The following is an 18,280-nucleotide window of genomic DNA, read 5'->3' on the forward strand; positions in this document are numbered from 1 at the left end:
GTGTCCACAGACAGAAAACATGTTGGTGTGTTGAGGATTCCAAGCCAAGCTCATTTGAATCCAGCAGGTGGGCGTGGCGGCGTGGCGAAGTGACCCTAAACGCCGTGTCCTTACGTTTGGCTGTGGATTCCACAATTTTGAGGCCAGCTGCACCAAACTTGACATGAGTGATCCTGGTAGGGTCCCCTACGATCCTATGTTGTCATAGTCTGACGTCATCTAAGCCCCGCCCCTCAGAACAGGAAGTGCTTTTTTTTCCATGGAAAGCTGCCTTTCTGGCTCACTGCACCTAATCAACATGATTCTGTGTTGGATGACAGATAACATGTTAGTGTCACTTGCTTTAAAGCGCCAAGAGTCTTCTGTAGAGGGCGTGGCCGTGGGACCGCGGCGAAGCAGAGGTAACGCCGCCGCCATACGTTTGGCTCTAGATTCCACATCGTTCAGCCCAGCTGCACCAAACTCACTAGGATGCATCCTTATCCATCCCCGAACAGGAATCCATAACAGTCGTTGATGGGCGTGGCCTAATTTCTCTACAGCGCCCCCTAGAATTTTTTAAATGATCAGCCCCAAGCCATTCTTTAACCTAGAATTATGAAACTTGGTACACATGTGTATCATGTCAGGACCTACAAAAAAGTCTCTTGGAGCCATGGTGCAAACCCAACAGGAAGTCGGCCATTTTGGATCAAAATCAGCCATTTCCTCTTTTTCATAGACATCGCATCTGATCTATCTCCTCCTGCAGCTTTTGAGATAGAGACTTCAAACTCAGTCAGCAGAGACTTGAGACATTAAAGATGAAAAGTTATCGTAGGAATTTTTCTATGTCAAAGCATGTGGGCGTGGCTAAGTCCCAAACTTTGACTATTCGCCATGAAACATCAAGATACAATAACTTCCACATAGAAGGTCACAGCTGCATCAGACTTCCTATATCTGACTACAGACCACCCCTCATCACATTGAGATGGTCAGTTGATGACATCACCTTAACCCCGCCCACTTCCGACAGGAAATCACCTGTTTTTTCTATTGTATGTCTTACTTTTACTCTCTAAATCATATGGGATTCATCCTGTGCAGGCTGACATGAAATTACATGATGATGAACTCTCCCATGATGAACTCGACTGACCCGTGGGGGCGTGGCTAAGTCCCAAACTTTGACTATACAGCATGAAACATGAATGTGAAATAACTTCCAAATGCCAGGTCACAGCTGCATCAGACTTTCTATGTCTCATTATAGACCAGCCTTCATCATAGTTAGGTGGTCGATTGATGACATCACCCTAGCCCCGCCCACTTCCGACAGGAAGTAACCTCTTTCTTCAATTGTATGTCTTACTTTTACTCTCTAATTCTTATGGGTTTCATCCTGTGCAGGCTGACATGAAATGACATGATGATGAACTCTCCCATGATGAACTCTACTGACCCGTGGGGGCGTGGCTAAGTCCCAAACTTTGACTATACACCATGAAACATGAATGTGAAATAACTTCCAAATGCCAGGTCAGAGCTGCATCAGACTTTCTATGTCTCATTATAGATAAGCCCTCATCACAGTTATGTGGTCGATTGATGACATCACCCTTGCCCCGCCCACTTCCGACAGGAAGTGACCTGTTTTTTCTACTGTATGTCTTACTTTTTCTCTCTAATTCTTATGGGTTTCATCCTGTGCAGACTGACATGAAATGAAATGATGATGAACTCTGCCGTGATGAACTCTACTGACCCGTGGGGGCGTGGCTAAGTCCCAAACTTTGATTATACATCATGAAACATGAATGTGAAATTACTTCCTAATGCCAGGTCACAGATGCATCAGACTTTCTATGTGTCATTATAGACCAGCCATCATGACAGTTAGGTGGTCGATTGATGACATAACATTAGCCCCGCACACTTCCGACAGGAAGTCACCTGTTTTTTCTACTGTATGTCTTACTTTTTCTCTCTAATTCTTATGGGTTTCATCCTGTGCAGACTGACATAAAATGAAATGATGATGAACTTATTGATGATGAACTTATTGATGATGAACTCATTGATGATGAACTCTACTGACCCGTGGGGGCGTGGCAAAATGGCTGTCCCTCGTAATATGCATACGTTCGTCTCGTATTCACAAACGCATCATCCGATTTGCACCAGACATTGTATGAGTGACACTTGTGAACCTCTAAGGAGCCCAATAGAGTTTAATTGTGATTTGACTCCACTGCGCCCCCTAGGTTAATCAAACAGCTGTATCTCCTCTCTACATGGCCCGATGTGCTCCAGATTTTTGGTTCATCGCCAGGGAGCTCTGCCGAAGCCGTAAAAGCGGATAGCGTGGATGAGGGCGCGCGAGCGTCGGCGGTGGCGGGCGGGGGGCGGTGCTGGTACCCCCGCGGTGGCTATAGGCCGGAGCAGCGCTAGCTGCGAGGGCCGCTTGAGGCTCCGCGGAGCTTTAATTATTATTATTATTTTTTTTATCTTCCCAAATGAATTGGCTTTTTGGGGGCTTTCTCATATTCAAAAACTCACCAAACTTGGCGGGGGCATAGAGCCCGTGTAAAATTTACGTATTTTAAGGTCCCCAGAAAAATCGCACAAGAAACGGCTCAAGGGCGCCACCTAGCAACTTTCAAAGGACCCTTTCCTATTCACTTACTTTATCGTAGAGACTTGAAACTTGGTACACTTGTACAGCTCCCCAAAACACTCTGAATTTACAATTAATGTCATAGTGCAAGTATCACAGATTGTCGGCCATTTTGGATTAAAGTTCCGATTTTGACCCGATTTTGGGCGTTTGCAGGGTTCGCATTTGATCGAACTTGTCCTAGGGATTTCGATCGATCGGCTTCAAACTCGGTCAGATCGTTCATAAGGCATGGCCGATCCAAAGTTATCGTAGGTTTGCGTTTTCGGGCTTGCTGAAGGGGTCTTTCCGGGGGTCAAAGGTCACCGATTCGCCATGAAACATCAAACTGTTATAACTCTTTGAAAAAAACTCATAGAAGCACCAAACTTTCAGTGATTGATCATCATGGGATGCTCTACAATACCCAACGGTCAAATGATGACGTCACTTAGGCCACGCCCCCTGATAACAGGAAGTGTCATTTTTTACGCTGAACGGTCGCTATCTGACCCCTTTGACCTAATCGAGGTGAAACTGTGTCCACAGACAGAAAACATGTTGGTGTGTTGAGGATTCCAAGCCAAGCTCATTTGAATCCAGCAGGTGGGCGTGGCGGCGTGGCGAAGTGACCCTAAACGCCGTGTCCTTACGTTTGGCTGTGGATTCCACAATTTTGAGGCCAGCTGCACCAAACTTGACATGAGTGATCCTGGTAGGGTCCCCTACGATCCTATGTTGTCATAGTCTGACGTCATCTAAGCCCCGCCCCCTCAGAACAGGAAGTGCTTTTTTTTCCATGGAAAGCTGCCTTTCTGGCTCACTGCACCTAATCAACATGATTCTGTGTTGGATGACAGATAACATGTTAGTGTCACTTGCTTTAAAGCGCCAAGAGTCTTCTGTAGAGGGCGTGGCCGTGGGACCGCGGCGAAGCAGAGGTAACGCCGCCGCCATACGTTTGGCTCTAGATTCCACATCGTTCAGCCCAGCTGCACCAAACTCACTAGGATGCATCCTTATCCATCCCCGAACAGGAATCCATAACAGTCGTTGATGGGCGTGGCCTAATTTCTCTACAGCGCCCCCTAGAAATTTTTAAATGATCAGCCCCAAGCCATGCTTTAACCTAGAATTATGAAACTTGGTACACATGTGTATCATGTCAGGACCTACAAAAAAGTCTCTTGGAGCCATGGTGCAAACCCAACAGGAAGTCGGCCATTTTGGATCAAAATCAGCCATTTCCTCTTTTTCATAGACATCGCATCTGATCTATCTCCTCCTGCAGCTTTTGAGATAGAGACTTCAAACTCAGTCAGCAGAGACTTGAGACATTAAAGATGAAAAGTTATCGTAGGAATTTTTCTATGTCAAAGCATGTGGGCGTGGCTAAGTCCCAAACTTTGACTATTCGCCATGAAACATCAAGATGCAATAACTTCCACATAGAAGGTCACAGCTGCATCAGACTTATTATATCTGACTACAGACCACCCCTCATCACATTGAGATGGTCAGTTGATGACATCACCTTAACCCCGCCCACTTCCGACAGGAAGTCACCTGTTTTTTCTATTGTATGTCTTACTTTTACTCTCTAAGTCATATGGGTTTCATCCGGTGTAGGCTGACATGACATGATATGATGATGAACTCTCCCATGATGAACTCGACTGACCCGTGGGGGCGTGGCTAAGTCCCAAACTTTGACTATACAGCATGAAACATGAATGTGAAATAACTTCCAAATGCCAGGTCAGAGCTGCATCAGACTTTCTATGTCTCATTATAGATAAGCCCTCATCACAGTTATGTGGTCGATTGATGACATCACCCTTGCCCCGCCCACTTCCGACAGGAAGTGACCTGTTTTTTCTACTGTATGTCTTACTTTTTCTCTCTAATTCTTATGGGTTTCATCCTGTGCAGACTGACATGAAATGAAATGATGATGAACTCTGCTGTGATGAACTCTACTGACCCGTGGGTGCGTGGCTAAGTCCCAAACTTTGAATATACATCATGAAACATGAATGTGAAATTACTTCCTAATGCCAGGTCACAGATGCATCAGACTTTCTATGTCTCATTATAGACCAGCCCTCATCACAGTTAGGTGGTCGATTGATGACATCACCTTAGCCCCGCCCACTTCCGACAGGAAGTCACCTGTTTTTTATACTGTATGTCTTACTTTTACACTCTAAAACATGTTGGTGTGTCATGGATTCCAACCCTGTGCACACTGACATAACATGAGATGATGATGAACTCTGTCAATGCCTACAGACCCGTGGGGGAGTGGCAAAATGGCTGTCCCTCGCCATATGCATACGATCGTCTCTTATTCACAAACGCATCATCCTATTTGCACCAGACTTTTTATGAGTGAAACTTGTGAACCTCTGAGGAGCCCAATACAGTTTAATTGCAATTTGACTCCACTGCGCCCCCTAGGTTAATCAAACAGCTGTATCTCCTTGCCACATGGCCCAATCTGCTCCAGATTTTGGGTGCATGGCCAGTGAACGCTGCCGAAGACATCGAAGCGGATCGCATGGAGGACGGCGCGCGAGCGTCGGCGGTGGCCGGCGGGAGGCGGTGCTGGAACATCCGCGGTGGCTATAGGCTTGAGCGGCGCTTGGCTGCGAGGGCCGCTTGAGGCTCCGCGGAGCTTTAATATATATTTATTTCTCTTAGAGTGAATATGTTCAAGGGAACAAATGCAGCTCTTTGGCTCTTCATAATGAAATGAATCAGAAATGGCAGACGCTTCACTTTCACTTCAGCCGTTTCTGAAGAGCGCTGAAGCCGAAGGGAAAAGCACAGATTGAGGTTTTATGGAATATTTTCTGTAAATCTGGACGTTTTGCAGACAAAATGTTCAACAAACATGTTGATTTAATGTGATGAATCCTCACCAGGTTTCACACAAACGAACCCACAGCCACACCTTTATTTTTGCTGCTCTGGAGCTACTGGCTAGTATGCTAACAAAGGAGCTAATTTTAGTTTTTAGCGGTTTTGTTAACTTTGAAAATATTAAGCTTTCCCTAAATTTATTTTTCCAGATACATTCTTTCATTTTCTGCGTCTATAAATTTTTAGCATTAGCTTCCACTACTAAACATCATGTATATGGGCTTTAGCGTTAGCGGAACTCGTGTTCATGATTAGTTGTTAGCAGTTAGCTTTTTAGCTAGTGTAGCTTTGCTGATAGGTTAACTCCTGTTAGCACAACACAACAACAGTCTTTTCCAGATTCCAATCAGAAGCAGATTTTAACTCCCTGTTGGCTGAGAGAAGCGGCTTTGTCGTCCATTGTTGTTGTTAGCTGATGTTGCTTGTGCGTCAGATTTATGGGCGTAACAGAAACTATGTGAATACAAAGGTTCCAGGTTTGTTCTGGCACCTTGCAGCTATTAAGTGACCTTTGACCTTTCTATTTTAGATTCACTATCATTTATTAAGGAGTAGTAGTTGGAAATCTTGTGTTGTTTTGGCACAGCTGAGGTAAATTTAGATATTTTCAGATCATTTAATTATAATTAATTGTGTTTTCCTTCGTACTGCGACTGACTTTTTCCTCCGATGTGGGAGTTCAAACGGCAGAAACCTCCGCCGGTTGTCCTCAGATATTCATGAACTGAGAAATGAGCCAATTAACATCTTCAGATGGCGGCAGAAGTTCCCAGCATCGATCTGTTTGAGTCCTGAAAGCATTTATCTACAGGAAGGTTCTGCTGCCGGCAGAACACGGAGCAGGTTTGGATGATAACTTCAGAAAACAGCCGTCACATGTCGAGTTTTTGATAAATCTGCTGTTGGGTTGGCTTTACAGCCATGGGTAGCTGACCGAGCAGCTCCGGTTTGTCAGACATTAACTAAGAAATGCTTTTATTATGGAAGACATTCCTGCCAGAGTGGCTCAGCTTGATGGAAAATCTGAGTTTTCTCCAGTGATAGAGGGAGGATTGTCTTCAGATCCGTGTTTGGGAGAACAGTTCCTCCTTTGACAGGAGAACTTTCCATCGTATTTTTAGCTCTGAATTCCTCTTATTGTTCCCGGTGAACAGCATGGGGACCAGATTTTACTACGTTTGGCACCAAATACATCTAAAACATGAACAAAACGTTTTACTGTAAAATAAATCTGTGGTGTTGATCCAGAGGAGTCTGTTGGTCTTCTGGCTCATAATTGACTTAGAAAGTTGAAATATGACTTTTATTTTAGAAATCTGACTTTCTGTTTGGCTTTTATTTTTTATTTTATGGCAGAAATGTGCTTCCGTAGCTTAGAAAATAAAAATAAAGACCCTTGAATTCGGGTGGGTGATATGAACTTGGACTTTTATTGTGATATGTTGTGGTGCTGCTATCGTGATAACGATATAAATTATGATAAAAAATTATTACAACTTGGCGTCACAAACACAAATATTGTTCTTGTTCTCGTTTGAAACAGGATTCTTCAGGACGTCGGTTGCTTAACGAGTCGATTTGCATCAATTAACTACGTTTGATTCAAATTCACTTACAGAAATCTTTTCTCAAAATGAGCAGCAACAAATCTAACGACTTTTTTCAAAGAGCGACGACTGAAGCAACGTTCAGTAACTTCTGCAGTTTCTCTTTGGGGCGTGACCCGTTCACATAGAATCTGGTTTACTTTAGTTGCAGCACGAAAAATAACCTGAAAAACATCGTATTTCAGCACAAAGGTGAGCGCCAAGCCCTGCTGCGTGACCGGCGCCTCAGATTATCGCGTTTCCCTCTGGATCTTTTCTCCTTAGTGTTTTCTAAAACACCTGCAGTCCAGAGATTTATGTCTTACTCAGATTTCAGATCATTTCAGTCGTCTGGACTGGGAGGAAGCTGTTCCCAGTTCGTTCAGCTGCTGATTCTGCATCGTTTTCGGTTATTATCGCCTTTTTCTGCCTCTTGTCTTCATAATTAGCAGCAGACGGCACTGCGGGCCGTTTTTCAGTTTAAATTCAGCCCAAACCTCAGAGACGACCTGCTAAATCAAGATGAAGCTGGCAGGAGCCTGGAGATGCCAGCTTAGTTACCCTCCAGCCTGTTTGCTGTCACAGTTTGCTGACAGAGACGGATCGGCCTGGCAGGCGGTTCTGGCCCGTGGCCCGTTTAAGCGCCGGACTCTGAAATTGCCAGGAGATTTGTCTTAAAACACGAAGGTGGAAAAGGTTCCACACTTCAGGAGAAAGACGGTTTGAGAAACACTTTGACTCTGAAACGGGGAATAAAACCCGTAAATGTGATTTTTAAAATAGTGAAATTTGGCTTAAAGCAACAGATTCATGTTTCTCTCTGCTTGTTGATTTGGACGTTAGAGAGAAACTGGAGCTGGACCCGTTCAGCTGTCAGAGGAACCAAACGGATCTTTGTCTCATCCCACCATCAGACCCAAAAAGGCCTTTGGTTGCTAAACGATGGCAGCAACAAATGTCAGAAAATGACTGATGACAATAAAGAGACTAAAACGGCTCGTTGTGACAAATCTGGATGATTTTTGTAAAAATGTGACCAACAACAAATGAAGCAAAATTGACCAGCTGCAAATCTGGCAACTTTTTTTCAGTAAAGCAATCTGTGAAAAATCTGGCAACTTTCACAAATTTTCTAATTTTTAAGTTAAAAAATAGAAACAAATCTAAGCTTTTTTCAATAGAGTGACTGACGACAAATTAGCATTTCTTAAAACAGGAATAAAACTTTTTGTTTTTTAAATTGACTAAAAATTCAGCGATTCAAAAAAAATCTGGCCAGATTTGTATGAAAACTGAGCAATGAGCAGCAGATCGAGTGACTTTTTATTTAAAGCATGAAATGCAGTGACTTGGTTGACGCAGGAACTCGTTGATCGTTGCTTCCGGAGCTGCTGAACGTTCCCGGGACGCCTCCTGACCGGATCGCTGCCGGTTCATTCTGATCCGGTTTATTTGTTTTCCTGATCAGTCGGGGAATCTCCTGGTTGATGTGTCATCAATAACCCAAATCCCGCGTTGCCTCTGCTTGTCAGGCAGCGTTCCCACCCGCCGGCAGCAGCTGAGAAATCCGATTAATTCCCGTCGGTCCGGAGCGGCGCGGCCGACACGGACCAGCGGTTAATGGTTGAACTGGGTCAGGAGAGGAGCGGAAAAACGGCTGGAAAGTTTCCTCTGAGACGCAGAAAGTTACATAACAACTCAGTTTGCAGCTTCATCTACTCTCCTCCTTCGTTTTTTTATTCTTCACAAACTAAACTCCATTTTCTCCAGAATTTCTTCCCTTTTCGCCTCGACAAAAAGCGCGTCCTCAGACTCGGAGATGAACATTTCATTCTGTTTTCTGTTAATAATAATAATAATGTGTTTCAGGACGCATGCTGGGGCACAATGCATGTTTCTATGAATAGCTGCGTGCGTTTTCACTGTCCTCGCTCTGCTTGCAGATCCTTTCTGCATGCTGGGACTCAGATGAGAAATGCAGCATATTTTCTGCTGGGTGAATAAATCTCAGAAGGTTTTCTGCTTCTAATTGCTCCTGAGGAAAGTCGTTTTATTTTAGGAAACATGAGGATCTGCGTCGTGTTCTGTAATAAATGAATATATTATCTCCTGTTTGGTTGCCAGGTTTACTTTTTTAATTTCTCATGGACAGAAAATTTCTGTTGTTAAGAAATTAATGTGAAATTTTATGGTTTCATCAGCCAGGATGTTGGTGAAAGGAAACACTAGCTCCTCTGTTTTGGATGTTTCATCATCATTTTGGTTCTGCAAGCGGTTTCAGATCACTTCATGGTTTTTATAAGTTTATTTTCCTTTAGTCATTTACAGGACTAAAGGACATTGCTGAGTCCTTTAGTCCTGTAAATGTTGTTCAGGTGACAGAAGGCCGACTTTGTAACCGTCTTTATGTGGCTCTGAAGGTTCAGGTCCAGATTTTAGGCCTCTTCTCTTGTTTCCAGCTGCAGTAACTGACTTCCATTGTTCCTCCTCAGTAGCTTCAGTTTCTGCTCAGCTGGAGAAAGTTTTGGCACCCCCACATGTCGAGCTAACCTAGCCCTTTGTTAGCGTCGTTAGCGCGTGGCGCTGCTGAAGCTGTTGCTAACTGCCTGGTGGCTGAGCAGCAGGATGTGGGCAGCCGTGCTCAGGCTGGAGGAGGAAGATAAGGGGCTCCGGTTGGCTCTGCTTCCTGAGGGTCAGCGCTCTGCCTGTGCTCTGTCGAGGGCTCTGTGGAGAAGTCGGCGCGCCGCGGCGTGCATCTTAACGCCACAGCGCTCGGAGTCAGGACGCATCAGCTTTCAGAGCGACGGTGGGAAGAAGCTGGCAGACCGGGTGTCTGAATCCTGCATGGTGTGTTAGCGCTCGCTGCTTTAGACGACAGCAGGAAGACAAGAAATTCACATCTTCTATTCACACTCCAACCGCTGATAACTGGGCTGCAACTTTTAGAAGTCGATTAATCAGTTAATCTGATTACAAAAATGGCAAAATCTACAGATTCCTTATTTAATCACTTAAGCTGCTTTTTATATTAGAAATATTTTAAATAAACAAATCAGTCCCTCTTTTAGTTGAGAAAATAAAAATTGTATTGCCTAAAACACAGAGTTCCTTTAGTAGATCAGAATCAGGTGAAACTAAAACTTTTCCACCAGTTTCACAGACTAAAATGTTTTTTTAATCTTAAATCCAAAATACTTATGTTTATACAATTTTGACTTAATTACTCTAAAATATTTTTAACAAGCACCTTATTTTGAGTCTGTGTGTACTCCAGTTAACGATTAATTGATTAATGGCGATTAATCATTACTGTCTTGTTTATGTTTCGGCCTTTCTGATCCGTCTTTTCTTAGTATAAATGTTTTGTACAGTTTTGGCTTCATTACTGATCCAACTGTGTTATTCTTTCAGCAAATTGCCTGTTTTTAACGATTAATTACTAAAGTAGTTGATAATTATTTCAGTAATCTGATTAATCTGATTAATCAGATTAATCAGATTAATCAAGCTCCCAGTATTTAATTTGCTTTGTGATTTTCTTGTTTCATTATTTTCATTAAATTTTTCATCTTCAGTCTGAAATGCGTCTTGGATCCGATCATCACCAGAAACTGACATTATCTCTCCTAAATTTATTGTTTAGCCGTAACTTTCCTGAAGTGTTTTTGTTGCTGCAGAGAAATCGATAGTTTTTGTTGTGGTTTTGTTCACTCAGCAGGCGGGAGCCGAGTTCAGGCCTCGGTTCATGCAGAACCCTCCGAGTCATTCCTGGAAGAGTCGACTTTCTGCCTCGCTGCACAAACGCGCCACAAACTTTTACTTCAGCAGAATTTCCTGCAGACGTCCTGAAGGACTTTAGTTGATCCGTTTTTACCAAACAGGACGCAGATGCTGAACTGATGAAATCATGTTTCACTCTTTTTTAGGCCGTTTCTTCACATTTCTTGCTTTCGGTTTGATTTCCAAACGTCAGAATCGACTGGATTTAATTTTTCTCATCGAAGGCTGAAAAAATCAGTTTCTTGTGTTTTTGAGTTATGAAAAATCTTAGAAACAAAATGTTCATATTTTTATACTGTCTTGACTCTGAACATGTTTTTTTTTCAGTAAATTGTCTTTTTAAAGTTTGTTTGCTCCAGTTAACGATTAATCGATTACCAATTAGTTGAGGATTACTTCAGTAATCGATTAATCACGATTAATTGTGATTAATAATTTCTTTCTTGTTTATTTACGTTTCTATCTTTACTTTTGATCAGTCTTTTCTTATTAGTTGTTGTATTTAGATTTGGTTTGTTTGTTTTTCTCTCTTCTTGCCTTCAGTTTGATTTCCAAACATCAGAATCGATTAGATTTCATTTTTCTCAGCAGAGCCTGAAAAATCAGTTTCCTGAGTTGTGAAACAGAAGCTGTGGGTTCGGTTGGCGCGGCCACCGTTTGCTTTTCCCCTCCGCTCTGTTATTGGGTGTAATGTGAAAGAAAATGCATCTGCAGAAACGTTTCCACGTCGGGTTCCAGGTTTGTTTGTGCTGAAAACAGAAACGTAAAGCCAGAACTCGGATTTCTGATTCTTCGTCTCGTCACGTTCTGCTTCTCAGCATTTTCTTGTTTTTGCTTGGAGAATATTAATGAGTGCAAACCAAGCATGAATTTGCAGAATCTTCTACATTTAAAGTTTCTCTGAACTCTTTTCTGCACTTTTAAATTAATCTCTGCGAGGCATTTGAGGAAAACATTGGAGACGCTGCAGGGCTCCAAGAAATAGAAAAGTTTGTCTTAATTCATTTCAAACTGTTTCATCTCCACTGTGAGTTTTTTCTTCCCACTCAGATATCGGCTGAACTGACGGTTTGCTTTTGGATTCCCAGCAAAAACACAAATCATGCATTAGATTTTTTTATTTTGTCCACATCTGATCAATGACTTTGTTTCTTTATTAAACACCGACGGCTCAGAAATCTCAACAGGATTAAAATGATCTGGATTAAATGCGTAAAACATTTGATTGAACTTGAAGTGATTAAGCTGCTTATTTATTAATGTTTCCCATGAGAGAAAACAGCTGAATCAGCTGCTTAGTCACAGAATATTTTCTGTTTTTAACAGTTTATCTGTTTTATTCTTTAAAACTTTAGACCAGAAGCTGAACTCTTCCTGTTTCAGGTCAGTTTTGATCATCAGAAATATTTATATTTCATTATTTATTCCTGATAATAAAGGAGAAAATTGTTTTCTGTGTTTCTTTGTTGTAAATTAGAGGTTTTTTAATGGTCCATTTTACACAACCGTAAGAGAATTTATTAAGATTTATTAATATTTATTTTTGTTGTACAGTTGCTGGAGGACTTACTTTTTATTTATTACTTTTATAAACTTTGACAGCGATTAGCACACTTAGCTTCCGCTAAATACATTTTCCCACAGAAATCCTAAAGCGCTAATTTACTTTCAGTTGAATGAAGTTCAACATCTGTGTTGAAGTTTTGGTTGTGGAAACACAGAAAATGTCAAATTGTTTCTTTCAAATTAGCAGAATATTGAAAAAGTTTTGCAGAAATATAATGGACTCAGTTTATCACAGCTGGTGGCTGTTAGCTTAGTTGATTTTAGCGCTTTAGCATTAGCTTTGGCTACATGCTATGTTGGTATAGCTCTTTAGCATTAGCTTTGGCTACATGCTGTGTTGGTATAGCGCATTAACATTAGCTCTGGCTACATGCTATGTTGGTATAGCGCATTAACATTAGCTCTGGCTACATGCTATGTTGGTATAGCTCTTTAGCATTAGCTTTGGCTACATGCTGTGTTGGTATAGCGCATTAACATTAGCTCTGGCTACATGCTATGTTGGTATAGCTCTTTAGCATTAGCTCTGGCTACATGCTGTGTTGGTATAGCGCATTAACATTAGCTCTGGCTACATGCTATGTTGGTATAGCGCATTAACATTAGCTCTGGCTACATGCTATGTTGGTATAGCTCTTTAGCATTAGCTCTGGCTACATGCTGTGTTGGTATAGTGCATTAACATTAGCTCTGGCTACATGCTGTGTTGGTATAGCGCATTAACATTAGCTCTGGCTACATGCTATGTTGGTATAGCGCATTAACATTAGCTCTGGCTATATGCTATGTTGGTATAGCTCTTTAGCATTAGCTTTGGCTACATGCTGTGTTGGTATAGCGCATTAACATTAGCTCTGGCTACATGCTATGTTGGTATAGCTCTTTAGCATTAGCTCTGGCTACATGCTATGTTGGTATAGCTCTTTAGCATTAGCTCTGGCTACATGCTATGTTGGTATAGCTCTTTAGCATTAGCTTTGGCTACATGCTGTGTTGGTATAGCGCATTAACATTAGCTCTGGCTACATGCTATGTTGGTATAGCGCATTAACATTAGCTCTGGCTACATGCTATGTTGGTATAGCTCTTTAGCATTAGCTTTGGCTACATGCTGTGTTGGTATAGCGCATTAACATTAGCTCTGGCTACATGCTATGTTGGTATAGCGCATTAGCATTAGCTCTGGTTAAATGGCATGTTCATGTAGCACTTTAGCATTAGTGCTACACTAATGCTAATGTTTGTGATTGGTGCGTTGGGGTTAGCACAGCTAACGTTTCAGTTAGCGATGTCCACCAATGGTTATTCTACGTGGTAACTGCATTTAATTTTATTTTGAAATGTTTTAATATTTATTGATGCTCAGGAACAAAACATGAGCTAAACTGTAAATATAATTACAACAGTTCAGGCAGTTTTTGGGGTTTCAGACATCATTAGCTGGAATTTATTGTCTTATCATAAGAAATGTTTCATAGTGACCATAAACGATCTGATAAATACCCATCCTTTCTTGTCCTTAAGTCACTTTTGTAGTAAATTTTTTTACCCATCTGTGGAAACCTGGCTGTTTTGAAACGTTGCCTGAATTTTTCCACGTTTGTTTTTGTACCCGTTCTGCAGCATGTCCCCTGTTGGGACGTTTTGTCCCTTCCTCCCATAAAACGAGACGACGTCCCACATCTTGTGCAGGACAGACGCTTTTATCGGATTTGGCCGACGTCCAGCGACATTCAGTGGCATTAAGAAGCCAGGCATAAACTCCAATGAGCGCTGTGTCTAAAATCAATCAAACTGATTGACTGCCATGCGATGCTTTTAGCATTTTGCTCCATGTTCTGCCCGTCTGTTACCGACGGAAACAACGTTTAGTGAGACCAAATCTGTCTGGATTTTACTGTTATAGAATAATAACTCAGAAAAATCAGAACTGGCCTGCAGATAGAAAGCAAGAATTTATTGTTATATTATTATTATGACTGAAATCTATTTTGTTTTATGTCTGACTGGAAAAATTGAACTAAAACGGATAAAAACTCCTGCAGTCAAAATGACTCATATTGGCCAAATGGGTAGAAATGAATGTGTTTCATTTTCTATGTTGGCTAAAAATGTTCATTTTTAGGAAAACCCTAATCTGGATTATATTGTTTTATTTAGAGGGATTAGATCTCACTGAGAGACTCACTATGATGTTCCAGTTGTTAGTGATCAAAGGTTTTAAGCAGTTTTTAGCGTGTTTGTTAGTTTTTATTGGTTATCTGTTAACTATTGTTTAGGTTTTAATAATACTTTTAGTTTTTTCATGTTATGGTTCATTTCTTAGGTGCAGAATTTAAAATGGTCACTATGCAAACATTGATTCAGTAATAAATATTCAAAAAACGATAAAATAAAGTTGAACGACCAACTCTGGTGTTTTCTTCAAACTTTTGTCGTCGCCATTTTGTTTCGCCATTTCAAAAAGGTTAAATAGATTCATAAACACGAAACAAAAAAAATATTTTATATGTATAATTTCAGTATGTTTTAGTTCCAATTAATTCCAGTTTTTCCAATTCAGTTACTGTTTTTATTTCATTTAACAAAAATATTTTCCCAATTTCAGTTTTTGTTTTTTGTTATTTTTAGTGTTTGAAAAACTGAACTTGACTTGTGATGAATCTGCAGATGTGTCTGAGTTTTACTCTGCTGATATGAACTAACCTATCAGAAGCTCACAGCATTATGACATCATTATCTGGGATTCCCAGGATTATTTAAAGACACAGTAATCTTACGGACAGTTTTTAACTCAAATGAAAGTTTTCAGCTGTGTGAAAGTTTCTGTTTCCGTCTCCACAGACGGCCAGGAGCGTCTCGGCGCGCCGATGAGTGAAGCACAAGCTGGAGTCCTGAGCATCCGCGGTCCACAGCAGCAGTGAGGTATCTCCAGTCAACACTTCACCAACCGAACTCTGATTCCTGCGCAGAACGATTCACATCGCAGTTCTGCAGCAGCCAGCAGGGGGCGTAACCAGAAGTTTAACGAGTTCGTCCGTTTGGGTGGGAGAGTGGCGACGCTTTAAAGCCGCTTTATTTATCGGCTCTGGAGAAACAGGACCTTGGTGACCTTTCTTCTTCCTTCTGTGGAGGATTTATTCTGCAGATAAATGTCACAGCAGGAGAGAAAGGAAGGATAAGAAAATCCCTCCTCTGCTGTCAAATTTCAATATTTTATTTGGCAGAAGAAAGCCAACCAATGGTTTTGTAGAGCATTGCTCTTTATATGCATAGATATTGATGCAGATATTTAAAAAATCACATTAAAAAATTTCCAAAAATTAAAAGCACAAACTATTTATCTTTTATTAACCAGATTTTTGTGCTTTGATTTAAATTTTATAGTAAATAAATCACAAAGGTCCAGTGATTTTTCCTGGCCCAGGTTTTATGTTCAGCAGGGACCCGAGGCTCCTGATGCCTCAGTTTATCACTGCAGCCAAATCTGATGTTCACATCTGGCATTTACTGAATTTATCTGTACAAACACAGCAACACTCTTTGGAAACTAGAGTTTGTTTTTATTTCACATAAAAACTGGAAAAATGGACCAGCGCAAAATCCCCAGCAGTCAAAATGACTAACAGAAAAGACCTTATTTCATTTTCCTTTGAACGCGAAATCTAACTTCTGCTCTTATGGAAATGTACAATTCTGGGAAATCCCTAATCCGGATTAGTTTGTGTTATTTAGAGGGATTACATCTCATTGAGAGATGATGATCATGATCAACAGCTATCAGTTTTGTAAATTAGTCGGTAACTTCAGGTTATTTTTTTCTCGTCATACTGAAAACGTTTCTTATTCACTGATGTCTGTTTGGTTGCAGAACTTATTTTATTATGCTGTGATAAACATTTGAAATATGCTGACAACATGCTAGCTGATGCTATCAGAGCGTAACCACGGCAACCCTCGTAGCGACCCGCGACCCGCGACCGGCTCCCGGTGCTGAGACCCTGCAATGGTTTGCAAATATCAGACTATTTCCTTTGTTTTAGGATTGTTTACTTCGTTATTTATTGAGTTTTCACATTTTTATTAAACTTATAAATATGTAAATTAGCTGCCCACGGCTTCTTTTACCAACTCTGAGTGTTTATTTCCTGTCTGCCGGTTACAGGAAGGTGTTTATTAAGCCTCTCATGATGACACTGAACGATCGTTTTTCCCAGAAGTTACTGAGAGAAACGATAATATTGTTTTGAGACAATTTTCAAGTAATTTAAATGTAAAGGCATAAAAATGCAAGAAGACGTTGTGACAGATCAATAAACTTTAATGTCTAATAAACATTTAACTCTGGAACTGGGAGACATTTTAGATATACAGAATAAATAAAACAGAAACGGCAAATAAAATGAATCATGAATATTATGTAAATAAAATTATCCTGCAGAAAAAGGTTTGAGACCAAAGCAGCAAACTGAAGACTTTTATCAACCAGTCTTTTTAAAAAAGAGAAAAACATTAAATCATGCAAATGGAAATGAATGAGCTTATTTTGATGTATTGTGTGATTTATTGGTTTTCAGCCCAGAGTTTTCCTTCTCCGGCGTGTAGAAGAAGATAAATCCAGAGGTTTGTGCTGCTCAGGCGTCTGAATCCTGATCCGTCGTGTAAAGAAGCTGAGTGTCTGTACGGGATGCCCAGCTGCTTTAAATGTTCGGTGACACGCAGAGCCCAGCTGCAGTCAACAAACCTGCCTGTAAAGGTCAAACAAATCACATTTATATTCAGTTCAAATCAACATACATTTCCTTAATGGCTCACCAGGATTTCTGCCATGTTGGGCTGAAGATGCAGCTTGAAGAAACTTTCATTTTGTTTCTGTGCCTGTTGGCCACAAAGGAAAAATATTCATTCATTGTGGTGATGAGGAAACCCAACATGACAAAAATGTGCATAACTTTCTTTTTTATTTTTATTAATTTTGTACACAGCCAGTACATCTGAACGATTTGTCTCGTTTTGGCTGCGATTGGTTGACCCATGAAACAAAATAACAGAAAAACAAAAAACAAATACCCGTTCAGTGATCAGTTCATAGAAATGTACAGATGATTGAATCCAGACTGGATTAAGAAAAGAGTCATGTTGATAAAACTAAAATTGAATTAATTGCCACAGAGCATCACAAAGCAGCGCCTGCTGCTGGCAGAGCTCTCATCATAATGTTTGGCAGGAATGTGACGCCATATGAGGGCAGAAGTTGTGATAAAAGCATCCAGATTTATTTTAAAAGTCTTTACTGACAGAGAGTTTTTCACAGGAGATTTTGAAAGAAAAGCAAAGTGATAATAAAATCAATAAGATCAAAGCTTTGCTATTTTATCTGTTTTTCCTGCAGCTTCATGAAGTCTTAGTCTGTGCAGACACTGAAAAGCCTTCTGGTGATTCCTGCTCCATTTAACAATCAGCTCCTCTGATAATTAATCGTCTCCCCAGATCAGTCAGCGGGTTAACGCGATAAGAAAGTGAGGAAAAAGACATTTTCATTCGTCTTTTTCCATCTCTTTCTATGTAACTCTGACTTCTAAGGATGTTTGAACCTTTCAGCTCCTGTTGGGTTTCCTCTTTAAACATAAACCTGAGCTGGAAAATCCTCGTCACAATAACAGAAACCAAACGACTCGGCACTTTTACAGCAGAGTGGGAATTAATTTATCAAGCAGAATCAGGAGGAATGTGTTGCTGTGGAATATCGTCTCTGCTGCCTGGATGTTGACCTGTTAGCAAGTCA

General features: G+C 41.0%; 1 protein-coding gene across 3 annotated transcripts in view; it reads left to right on the top strand.

Annotated features, from left to right (window-relative positions):
* gulp1a (GULP PTB domain containing engulfment adaptor 1a) overlaps nucleotides 1-18,280 on the top strand; it is a 149,094-nt gene that overhangs the window by 101,412 nt on the left and 29,402 nt on the right. For all 3 annotated transcript variants that reach the window (XM_014987010.2, XM_014987007.2, XM_014987012.2), the window contains exon 2: nucleotides 15,340-15,420. The gene's annotated coding sequence lies outside the window, so the exon portion shown is untranslated. The remainder of the gene's footprint in view (nucleotides 1-15,339; nucleotides 15,421-18,280) is intronic.

The sequence above is a fragment of the Poecilia mexicana genome, unplaced genomic scaffold, assembly GCF_051168715.1.
Source record: "Poecilia mexicana isolate PSO_F unplaced genomic scaffold, ASM5116871v1 scaffold_2, whole genome shotgun sequence".
Taxonomy (NCBI): Eukaryota; Metazoa; Chordata; class Actinopteri; order Cyprinodontiformes; family Poeciliidae; genus Poecilia; species Poecilia mexicana.